The sequence below is a fragment of the Archocentrus centrarchus genome, unplaced genomic scaffold (assembly GCF_007364275.1).
Source record: "Archocentrus centrarchus isolate MPI-CPG fArcCen1 unplaced genomic scaffold, fArcCen1 scaffold_30_ctg1, whole genome shotgun sequence".
NCBI lineage: Eukaryota > Metazoa > Chordata > Actinopteri > Cichliformes > Cichlidae > Archocentrus > Archocentrus centrarchus.
This window is the reverse complement of record NW_022060259.1, coordinates 2710423-2722717: the sequence shown is the minus strand read 5'-3', so window position 1 is coordinate 2722717 and position 12295 is coordinate 2710423. Positions and strand designations below refer to the sequence as shown.

At 45.3% G+C, this 12295-nt stretch overlaps 1 pseudogene; it reads right to left on the bottom strand.

The window, feature by feature from the left end:
- Window positions 1-12295, bottom strand: part of LOC115776286 (scavenger receptor cysteine-rich type 1 protein M130-like) — a 37810-nt pseudogene that overhangs the window by 18843 nt on the left and 6672 nt on the right.

Genomic DNA, 12295 nt, shown 5'->3' with positions numbered 1-12295 from the left:
TCCTGATCCTGAACTGTCGCTCATATTCAAGTGTAGACAGCTGAAAGAATGGACAGTTGCAGAAATTCACGAGAAGCTCGTTGAACACTGCAGAGCTCGCAAGCGACTATCCAAACACAGTGTGACCAATGTTTTGTCTTCTCAGCAACAGGAGGTCACCACTTCTATGCAACGTGCGACACTCACAAGTGCGATTGTGCCTGCGGCTGCTGTTGTGTCGCCACCTGCTGGACAGGCAGCCGAGAGCTCCCCGGACCGCCTGGACCAGGTCATCACTCTGCTCGAACGTGTTCTGGAGCAGCAGCCACAACAGTACAAGTTTCAAAGTAAGTTCAATGTGCGCACACAGAGAGACCAACCAATGAAAGTAAAGCCCGTAGTACCTTGTGCGGTATGCAGCGATGATGGACACACTACTCAGTACCACTGCAGGTCAAACCGTCTGTGCTTTAACTGTTTTGCGCCTGACCATGTGCGAGTGGAGTGTCCGGGGGCCGTGGTGAGGAAAGCTAGAGGCGCTAAGCAGGGGGCGCAACCACAGGAAAACTGAGTGGCCTGCATGTGGTGGGGGCAAGTGTTGGGCCTAAAAGTGATCCCCCTGTCGCAAATGTTGATGATGACATGGAGTCTGTATGCCAAAGTGTGTGCGAAGTGAGAGAGATGGGATACACACCTATAGTTCAAAACATTCAGAGACTCAAACAACATGACAAACTGTTTTATGAAGATGTGACACTGGGAGGAGAGGTTACGGTCAGAGCTTTGTTAGATAGCGGATCAATGGCATGCACCCTGAGCTCTGATGTAATACCTCGGCTGTTACATCAGCATGTGTTGAGGGGCCCCACCCTTGAGCCGACAGACACCGTGTTGATTGGGTGTGGGGGTTCCAGAACCTTACCTGCTGGAATGTGCGATCTGGAGATGGAACTTTACAGCTGCAAAGTGATTGTTCCAACATTGGTAGTTGAGAACCAGAATGAAGAACTGATTGTTGGCAGTAACCTGCTAAGATATATTGTTGACAGGTTTAAGGTGAAGAGTGATCTTCAGAACCAGGGCTCCACAGCACCCAGTGACAGTCGTGATGTGAGGTTGTTAAGCTTGTTTTCAAGGATGGAAAATGGTGATGAAGATATCCAAGATGCGGTCGGAACTGCTAAAATTAAACGAGCTGTTACACTTGAGCCCATGACAGAGCACCTGATTTGGGGCAAGCTGCCGCGGGTTGATACTATGTTGGTTGGAAGTACTGTTGTTGCGGAGCCAACAACAGCAAGATCTAAACCACGGACAGTCTTAGTGGGGAGGTCGGTGTCGATCTTACGAGGTGATGGCTGGCTCCCGCTAAAGGTGATTAATCCATCTAACAAGCCAGTTACTCTGAAACGTAACGCTAAGTTGGCGGATGTGTCTATTTGCAGTTCAGTGCAAGTGTTCGCTGATTCCCAAATCGGTATCCAACAACAAGTACAGGTGCCGCTTGATGATGGTATGAGACACAGCCTGGTTTCGGAGACCTCCACCTTACCAGATCATCCTCACCCTGTGACAACATGTGTAACCGACCCTCCCTAGTCAAAGCTAAGTTAACTGAGACTCTCTGATGTAGACATTGAGTCGTGTGACGTTGCCCCCGAATACAAGGCTAGACTGGCGGAACTCATAGTCGAATACCAGTCGATTTTCTCAAGGGACAAGCTAGATTGTGGTAAGGCCACTGGTTGCCTACACCGTATCAGAGTCATGGATGAGAAACCATTCCGGTTACCATGTAGACGCATACCGCCCACCCAGTATGAAAAACTGAGAGAGGTGTTGGATGAGATGGAGGAGCGTGAAATCATTCGAAAGTCTAGCAGTGAGTTTGCATCTCCACTGGTGATCATTTGGAAGAAGACGGGTGACCTGCGGATCTGCAATGATTTCCGCTGGCTCAACGCACGCACTATCAAGGATGCTCACCCGCTCCCTCATCCAGCTGATGCTCTAGCAGCCTTGGGGGGCAATGCATTTTTTTCGACCATGGATTTGACCTCTGGCTATTACAATGTGGAAGTCCATGAGGCTGATCGAAAGTACACTGCCTTTTCATCGCCATTTGGATTGTACGAGTACAATCGGATGCCTCAAGGACTTTGTAATAGTCCAGCTACATTCATGAGGATGATGTTAAATATCTTTGGGGACCAGAACTTCATGAGCTTACTGTGCTATCTGGATGATGTCTTGGTGTTTGCCCCGACAGAGGAGCTGGCACTCGAGCGTCTGAAAATGGTCTTTCAGAGGCTGCAGAACCATAACCTCAAACTCGCCCCAAAGAAATGTCACTTTCTGAAGAGGTCAGTGAAGTTTCTCGGTCATGTCATTTGTACAGATGGGATCCAGCCCGATCCTGACAAAGTGTCTGCTATCACCGCTCTAACTGAGTCAGACCTTATGGAGGATGGCACGAATATACTACCAGCCGTTTATTGAGGGTTGTTCTGCCATGGCCAGACCATTATTTCGACTAATCTCAGGTTCTAAAGGTCCACGTGGAGGTGGGAGGAAACGTCGCCAAGCCCGTAAACAGCTCCATGCTGAGGATTGGACTGGGGATTGTCAGCAAGCTTTCTGCCAACTTAAGCAGGCTTTGCTGGCTCGGGTCATGCTGGCCCACTCGAACTTTAGTGAGCCCTTTCTGCTGTCTGTGGATGCTTCTTCTGACGGACTTGGTGCAGTCCTGTCACAGGTACCTGCTGGTGGTTCAACAGCCAGACCAATTGCCTTCGCCAGTAAATCGCTTAGTTACGCCCAGTCTAAGTATCCAGCGCATCGGCTAGAGTTTTTCGCCTTAAAGTGGGCGGTGTGTGACAAATTCCATCACTGGTTGAGAGGTCACCAATTCACCGTGTGGACAGACAATAATCCGCTGACCTATATTCTGTCCAAGGCTCGGTTAGATGCATGTGAACAGAGGTGGATCGCTAAGTTAGCGCCATTTCAGTTTGACATCAAGTTCATTCCTGGATCAAAGAATGTGGTGGCTGATGCTCTTAGCAGGCAGCCCTTCGTACAGTCTAGTACATCTCACCGTTTGACAAGAGTACCTTATGACAAGTTACTGGCAGAGGCTGCAGCGCTTGGTGCTAATGGAGTTCAGGAGGTGTTTCACTGGTCAGCTAACCCACCTGAAGTAGCATCTGAGTGCGGCCAACAGATATCTCAGGGTGTGGCAGTTGTTAAGTCAGGGACAGTATCATCGCTGGAGGTGGCTGCTGCACTTCATGGATGCAGTGAAGGTGACGCTGTGGTGTGCCCACATGCCCTTCTCCTGCCACAGTTCTCGCAGACAGTTCTAACACCCCCGCAGATCAACTCTGAGGTGTTCTCGCATGATGTATTGAAAGAAAAGCAGAGAACTGATGCTGTTCTGAGTAAAGTAATCTTCTTTGTGGAGAGAAAGCGGAGACCATCCAGGAGGGAACGTGCCAGGGAATCGTCTGAGGTCGTCAAGCTTTTGAGGAGCTGGGATAAGCTTGTACTGAGAGACGGAGTTCTGTACCGCGTAGCTAAAAATCCTGTCACGAAGAGAAAGACCTACCTTTTTGTTGTTCCTCACTCATTGCGCAGTAAGGTGTTACAAGGTGTTCACGATGAGGCTGGCCACCAGGGTCAGCAGCGGACATTGTATCTGACAAGACAAAGGTTTTATTGGATAGGCTTGCTGCGTGATGTTGTGGAGTATGTACGACACTGCAGACGCTGTGTAGTCAGCAAGTCACCAGAGCCCCATTGAAAAATATAATGACCTCTGAACCTCTTGAACTGGTCAGTGTCGATTTCTGGACTGCTGAGGATTCGTCAAATAGTTCGTTGGATGTGCTAGTGGCTACTGACCACTTCACGAAGATGGCACACGCCTTCTTGTGCCCCAATCAGTCAGCCAGAGCAGTTGCGCACCAGTTATGGAACAACTACTTTTGCATTTATGGGTTTCCCAAGCGGCTACATTCAGATCAGGGGGCCAGCTTTGAAAACTCGCTAATTGCAGAGCTATTGAATGTGGCAGGTGTGCAAAAGTCACACACTACACCTTATCACCCTATGGGAAATGGCTCGTGTGAAAGGATGAATCGGACTCTAGGTAACATGATTCGAGCGCTGCCACCAAGAGCTAAACACCGTTGGCCCGAGGCCCTGAAATCCCTGACATTCGCCTACAACTGTACAGTGCATGAAACAACTGGATATGCACCGTTTTTCCTCATGTTTGGGAGGGTGCCACGTCTTCCGGTGGATGTCATATTTGGCTCTGTACTCAGTGATCCAGAGGTGGTGGACTATGACCGCTACATTGAGTCCTTGCGGAAGGACATGAGAGAAGCCATGGCCGTAGCTCAGTCAGCGGCAACTAAACAGCTCCAGCGTCACGCTGATTTATACAACCGTAAGGTACGGGGGGTACCGGTGGAAGTAAACGACAGAGTGTTGCTGGCCAATAGAAAGGAACGTGGCAAACGGAAGCTTGCTGACCGCTGGGAAAGCACGGTGTATGTGGTGGTCGGAAAGGACGAGAGCCACACATTTAGGATTCAGAATCCTGTTACAGAGCAAGTGAAAGTGGTCCATCGCAACCTAATAATGCCAGTAAACTTCCCTCTGTCCGAACATGACTCTGATGACCAGGAGGAGGTTGTATTGTCTCCATCTTCAAGTGAACTTGACCTTAGTGTCGAGATGTCAGTTGTCGGTGACACTATTTCTGACTCAGCAGAGTTTAGAACAAGAGTGTGGGTGTCTGAACTGCCTTTGGGAGCAGGCAGTGGGTCAAGTGCAGAGGATGCTGAGCAGTTGGAGCTGGATGAAGCGTTGGAACCTGCTGATGTCTTGTCCAGGGGCAGTGCGTTACCTCAAGGCCAGCCAGTTTTTGATCAGTTGCAACCCACTGACGAAGCTACGTTGATGGACAGCAGTTCACCAGACTATGGCTGCCCGGCATCCCTGGCATTTTTTTCCCAGAGACTCTTACGGCTCCTAATACTGACGCTCCTACCGATATACCTGCTACTGATGCTGCCACAGCAACAGTAATTGACGGTGCGACTCACCGTAGATCTAGAGCTGGGCGGTTGTTGAGACCAGTGACTAGACTTATTGAAATGATGCACCAGAAACCAACATTGGTCTCATGAGTTCTTTGTTATAGACTTACAGTTTTGTTTGTTCTCATTTTTACCTTGACGAGGTTTTGTGACATTTTTGATCAATTGTCTGTTTGTCTTGCTATTCAAGAGGTGTGTTTTGCAGCTACATGTTCATTTAATATGTATATGGGCATATTTTTTTCCCCTACGTGTGTAGATAGGGTCTGGCCAACCCTTTTCTCATACTGATCCTCATGGGACAGTCTTTGTGACTGGGTAATTGTAACTGTGATTTTGATGTGATAATACCTCACCAGCAATTTTGGAAACGGTGGTTCTGTCTTGGTTTCCTGTGCATTAGAATAGCGGTTGTGCACCTTTTTGTGAGATTGTACCTGTGGTTTTATTGTATTGGTCATTTTTTTGTTGTTTTGTTTGTTGCAATGGGACGAGTGGAATTCAGCAGAGGGGAGTGTAACAGTTAATATTGTACTGGATTCCACTTGTCATTATTTTTCATTTTGGGTTTATGCATAGCGGGTGAAACGGCGCCATCTCTTGGTGGTTAGCCGCGATAAGGGTAGTGGACACAGGAACCTCGTTGCCAGTGTATGGGAGAAGAGCACGAGGTGCTGTACCCGATGATGAGCCCATGATTCTGACCAGTACATGTTCCGTTTCATGCAGGCAGATAAAGTCAGCATTCATCTCATCCTGTCTCCTGATTGTCATTGAACACAACGCAGACACAAACTATACGACGAATGAAAACACAGAACTGGGTTATGATTATTTGGACCGAGCTGAATTAATACACGGCCAAGTTCAGCACGGTTACATATGCACACTAGTCCATTTTGTTCTTATGTATGTATTGTACATATTAGCAAAGTAGACTCACTCTAAATCAATACCAACTGCTATCCGCACACTAATGTGACCCCATTTATCTAAAAGAAGAAACACATTTACCTCAGTGTGAAGAGGAGAAATACATTATTATAAGAGAGAACCATGAACTGCTACATCAGAAAGGATCATTCCCATCTGATCAAACCTGAAGCTTCTGAGGGTGAAGCCACAAAACACCTTCCAAAGTCTGCGCTCAGATGGGATGATAGTTTATAAACGTGGCTGCAGTAAGTAAAGTGGTGAATGCTGAGTCTGTGGTGTAGATTCACTACAGTTATTCAAAAAACATTATGCTACTGATAATTACCAAAATTGATTTTTTTTATGTTTTTGTAACATTGCATTCTGCGGTGTGTCAGCTCTTTAATTGAAACACTTTTAATGGTTAATATAATTACTGTTTTTGGCCATGAGTTTTCAAATTTACTGTTTTATAAATTATACCAGACTGCAGTTATTTACTGAAGAAAAAAAGCTGTTTAAGTGTTTGAACATTATGCTCAATTCATTTCTGACTCCTCAGAGACGTCCAGTGTGCCGCCTCAAATTTGGTTATGGGAACAGGAACTCAGGTTGAAGTTCCTCGCTCATGTTCAAAGTGCTAAAATACTGAGAACTCAGTGAAAAGGAAAGAGTCTGCATTAAAGCACTTCTAGATGCTGGATGGTCTTTCTCATTTTTATTTCAGGTGATCTAATAACTTTGTTAAGCACTGTATTTCTCTCTCCCTCTTTAAATGATATCTCCCTCTTCCTCTGTTGTACATGTAATTGGACAAAGTCCACGTGCGACTTTGTCTGTGGATTACGTCCTCAAAACAAAATGCTGTCATCCTCACTGTGCTACATTGTTTCTCTGAGGTAGCTCACTTTGTTCCCTCAAACACAGGGATGGGTCGATGTTCTCAGATGACATGGACCTGATTTCACTTCACAAGTGTGGAGATCATTATGCTCTGAACTGACCTTGTCCTGTGACTTTCACCTGCAGCCCAACAGTCAAACAGAACATGCTAACAAAAGCTTCCCTTCACTGTGTTCCCTCTATCAACCCTATCACTCAGAGCAGACAGTGGCTGTGGGATGAGCATGCACACAACTCCTGATCTCATCTGGTTTGTCCCTATATGAGTCCTCGACTCTGCTGTTCCCAGTCCTGGAGAGTGAGACAGCAGTTCCCTCTGTGCAACACCACCTACAGTAAGGAATCAGGACATCTCCCAAAACAGCATTCCTGAGGATCGTAGAGGCAAATAAACAATTGGCAGACCAACACCAGATTCCAGCCCCCAACTTCAGACTTTAGATACAAAAGCTTGGTTATCCTCTGGAGACATCCATCACAATCTGACTCAAAGAAGCTCCATCTCAGATTCTGTGGACCTTTTCAAACTGAGAACTAACTCTGTGTGTGTTCATCTGATGCTCCCTGGGACCTTTAAGATGCATAATGTATTTCATGTATCCCAGCTAAAGCCAGTCTACACTGGTCCCCTGAGGCATGTCTCTTCAGTCAGAGGACTGCTGGATACTGGGGTCAGACCCTTCACTAGTTTGTGGAGTGGGAGGCACACAGACTGCCAGCTTGCTCCCTCCATCATATAAGTGGTTGTAAGTGTAGGCCTGTTACCTCTGTTCCACAGTGAGCACAGCTTCTGTAAGGTTTGTGATTATGTTTGTTATCACCACTGTGCAGTACTCAACCCCACCTCTCTTTATCATCACACTGATGCTCTTCTCAGTGTGGTACTATAGACCTCACAGGTTTTGTACTGTCATGGCTGAAAATGTTGGCACCCCTGAAAATTTTTACAGAAAATTAAGAATTTCTCCAAGAAAATTATTACAATCACATGTTTTGTTATGCACATGTTCATTTCCATTGTGTGTATTAGAAAAACACAAAAAGAGGAAAAAAAGCCAAAATCCAAATAATTTAATGCTAAACTCCAAAAATGGGCCGGAGATAATTGTTGGCAACTTTTCAAAATTGTGGGTAAAAAACTTCGTTTCCAGCATTTAATACTCGTTTAAACTCACCTGTGACAGTAACAGGTGTGGGCAATATAAAAATCACACCTGAAAGCAGATAAAAAGGAGAGAAGTTGACTCAGTCTTTGCATTGTGTGTGTGTGCGTGCCACACTAAACATGGAGAACAGAAAGAGGAGAACAGAACTGTCTGAGGACTTGAGGACCAACATTGTGGAAAAATATCAACAATCTCAAGGTTACACGTCCATCTCCAGAGATCTTGATGTTCCTTTGTCCAAGGTGTCCAACATAATCAGGAAGTTTACAGCCCACAGCTCTGTAGCTAACCTCCCTTGAGGTTAGATAAGATAAGATAAGATAGTGTTTATTTGTCACATGCACAGTTATACACAGTACAATGCACAGTGAAATGTATTTTGTACCTGCAACCTTATATACACACACATATAAATAAGAAGAATAAAAATAAAAAAAAGTAATTCACACTATACACTATACTCTATATACTATACACACTTTTTAAATTATAATATTTACACTGTGTTATAATATTTACACTGTGATTTCAGTGCAGGATAGTCTGGATGGTGGATAAACAGCTCCAATCAAGTTCTAAAGAACTTCAAGCTGTCCTGCAGGCTCAGGGTGCATCAGTGTCAGTACTAACTATCCATCATCATTTGAATGAAAGGAAACGCTGTGGCAGGAGACCCAAGAGGACCCACTGCTGACAGAGACATAAGAAAGCTAGACTGTAGTTTGCCAAAATGTACAAGAGTAAGCCAAAATCCTTCTGGGTCAATGTCCTGTGGACAGATGAGACCAAGATGGAGCTTTTTGGCAAAGCACGTCATTCTACTGTTTACTGAAACAGAACAAGGCCTACAAAGAAAAGAACACAGCACCTACAGTCAAAGATGGTGGAGGTTCAAAGATGTTTTGCTGCCTCTGGCACTGGATTCCTTGACTGTGTGCAGGCTTCATGAAATCTGAAGATTACCAAAGGATTCTGGGTCGTAATGTAGAGCCCAGAGTCAGAAATCTGGGTTTTTATCCAAGGTCATTGGTCTTCCAGCAAGACAATGACCCCAAACATACTCCAAAAAGCACAAAGAAATGGATGAAAACAAAGAGCTGCAGAGCTCTGAATTAACAGCAATGAGTCTGGATGTAAATCCCACTGAAAACTGTGGAGAGATCTTAAATGCTGCTGGGAGAAGGCAGACTCCAAACATCAGAGACCTGGAGCAGTTTGCAAAAGAAGAGTGCTCCAAATTCCAGCTGAGAGGTGGAAGAAGCTTGTTTGATGGTTATAGAATTGATTGATTTCAGTTATTTTTTCCAAAGGGTGTGCAACCAAACATTAAATTTAGGGTACCAGTAATTTTTTTCAGGCCAATTTTGGGAGTTTTGCGTAGAATTATATGAATTTTGCTTTTATATTTTTCTGTTTTTTTGTGTTCCAATACACACAAGGAAATAAACATGTGCATAACAAATTGTGTGATTGCAGTAATTTTCTGGTAAAAATACTTTATTTTCTGTAAAAATTTCAGGGGTTCCAACATTTCGGACATGACTGTAGGGTTATCCGCTTACCCCCCATTTGGTTCTAGATACTCACCTTGAGTGTTTCTATCTCAGAGTGTGTCAGCCAGTTTGAGCCTTTATAACCTTGTTCAAAGACTACAGACTGATGCAGGGAAGAAAATATTGATGAATTTGGCGACGTAATGTTTGTATGTACTATTCACAAACAGATTTGCACGTATGCACAATTTGACAATGAGGCCCAGTGATTTTTGATGGTTTTAAACATTAAATTGTCATTGTTTGTAGATTTCACTGTTCACAATTCATCCAAAAACCATCTTGTTTTAGAAAACTGCCCAAATCTGTCTGTACAAACCATTGAGAATCACATGCAGAGTGAAGGAAGGTGTGTGAAGGAAGAGCAGCTGCTGCTGGAAATCAGAAGACCAGAAAGTTATGGAGTTAAGGAAGGGCTTTGGTTGCAGCTCCTCTTCTACCTGAGCAGGTGAGTCCAACAGCTTTGCCAGGGTGAGCAGCTGCTTCTAGCTGAGCCTAAGCTTCTATAGTCCAGGGAGAGCAGACTCGTGGCCTCCACACTGGAACTCTCTGCTCCACACCGGAGCCTCCACTTCTCCATAGAGCGCCCCCTGGAGGACCGAAGGAGGCCCACAGCCAAGCTCCCTACAGACCACCTCTGCATCCTGCTGGTCAAAGTCAGCTTCACACACTGAGGACCAGCCTGGTCAGACTTCACCTCCAGTCTGCCTGAACACAGACTGGAACCATTCAGCAGCCTGACAGAGTCTAGAGAGATCAGAGAAGATCACAACCAGAGAGATCAGAGAAGATCACACAGAGAGATCAGAGAAGATCACACAAGAGATCAGAGAAGATCACACAGAGAGATCAGGAGAAGATCACACAGAGAGATCAGAGAAGATCACACAGAGAGATCAGAAAAAGATCACACAGAGAGATCAGAGACAGCAGACACACAAGAGAAGATGGCAGCAAACAACTTCACTGATTCACACTCAGCACAACTCCAACATGAGTTCTTCATTAACAACACATCTTCTCTCACCTACAAGGTTCCTTGAATAATCAGGCCCCATCTTAATCTCAAAGACCTCATAGTACCATATCACCCCCAACGAGCACTTCTCTCTCAGACTGCTGGCTTACTTGTGGTTCCTCGGATTACTTAGAGTAGAATGGGAGGCAGAGCCTTCAGCTTTCAGGCCCCCTCTTCTGTGGAACCAGCTCCCGCTTGGATTCAGGAGAACAGACACCCTCTCTATTTTTTAAGATTAGGCTTAAAACTTTCCTTTATGATCAAGCTTATAGTTAGGGCTGGATCAGGTGACCCTGAACCCTCCCTTAGTTATGCTGCTATAGGCCTAGGCTGCTGGGGGATTCCCATAATGCACTGTTTCTTCTTCATTCACCTCTTTTCACTCTGCATTTAATTATTAGTTATTGTTAATCTCTGGCTCTCTTCCACAGTGTGTCTTTGTCCTGTCTCTCTCCCCTCAGCCCCAACTGATGACTGCCCCTCCCTGAATATTTATTACAGCAACAGATGTTTATCAGCATTTAATTACTTTTTAATCCCACTGGATTCTGTGCCTTTCCCATCAAATTATATGTCGTCATATCCTCATCAGTTCCTCTTCTCTTGACTTATTTTTCTCTTTTTAATTTTGCATTGAGTGCTTTAGTTGTAGTATCAGCTCAGTTCGGGGGTAGGAACATTTGTTGTGGGTCATGTAATGAAAGAGGGAGGGGGAACATTTTAATAAACGGACAGGGTTTCAAACCGGATGATACGTGTCTGTGTCGTCTCTCGGAGCTCACTAAGGGTTAAGGTTGTCCCTAACAACGCGACATGGTGTCAGCAGCGCGATGGATTTTTTCTTGCTTTAGAAAAGAAAAAAAAAGGAGGAGCTCCAAAAATCAGCATAGCAGCAGTAAAGAAAATGGCTGAATTACCTCCTCAGTATGCAGTCAGGTTCTCCAGAGTCCTGCTAATGACTTCTATATTTGACTCAGGTGTGTTGAAGGCAGAGGACACATCTAAAACCTGCAGGACACTGGGCCACGAGGGCCTGAGGATTGAGAACCACTGCCATAGTGAGATTCAAAGTGCACATTGTGAATGAAACTGTCCGTGCTTGTGTACATTGCAAACTGCGGTGAAATGAACAGGCGTAAGCAGCGATAATAGCGACCTAGCCGGGCGGGGAGTCTGCGAGGTGCTCCTTTGAGAGGCAGAGGAGCGCAATCTTTGTTGGATTTGAATCAGTACGTTTTGCATCCAATAAAAGCAAAGATGTTAACAAATAAATTGGACAGTATTCTGGGAAATTTTGTGATATTTCCAGAGCTGTGGTCTTGACTGGTCTTGAAGTAAAATCCCGAGTCCGCAATGTCGAGTCCATGACAAGACCGAGACCAAATGCGGTCGAGTCCATGACAAGACCCAGACAATCAGAAAGCGGTCTAGAGACCAAGACCGATCTCGAGTACTACAAACCTAGTCATGAGGGAAAGACACCGGTGTCCCTCTGCAGAGCACACACTGGGACAGCTGGCAGGAGCCAAAGTATTTTCAAAGCTAGATGTGAATTCTGGATTCTGGCAGATTCCACTCTCAAAGAATCTTCACTGCTCACTACCTTCATAACTCCATTTGGAAGGTACCGTTACAATCGCCTGTGCTTTGGAA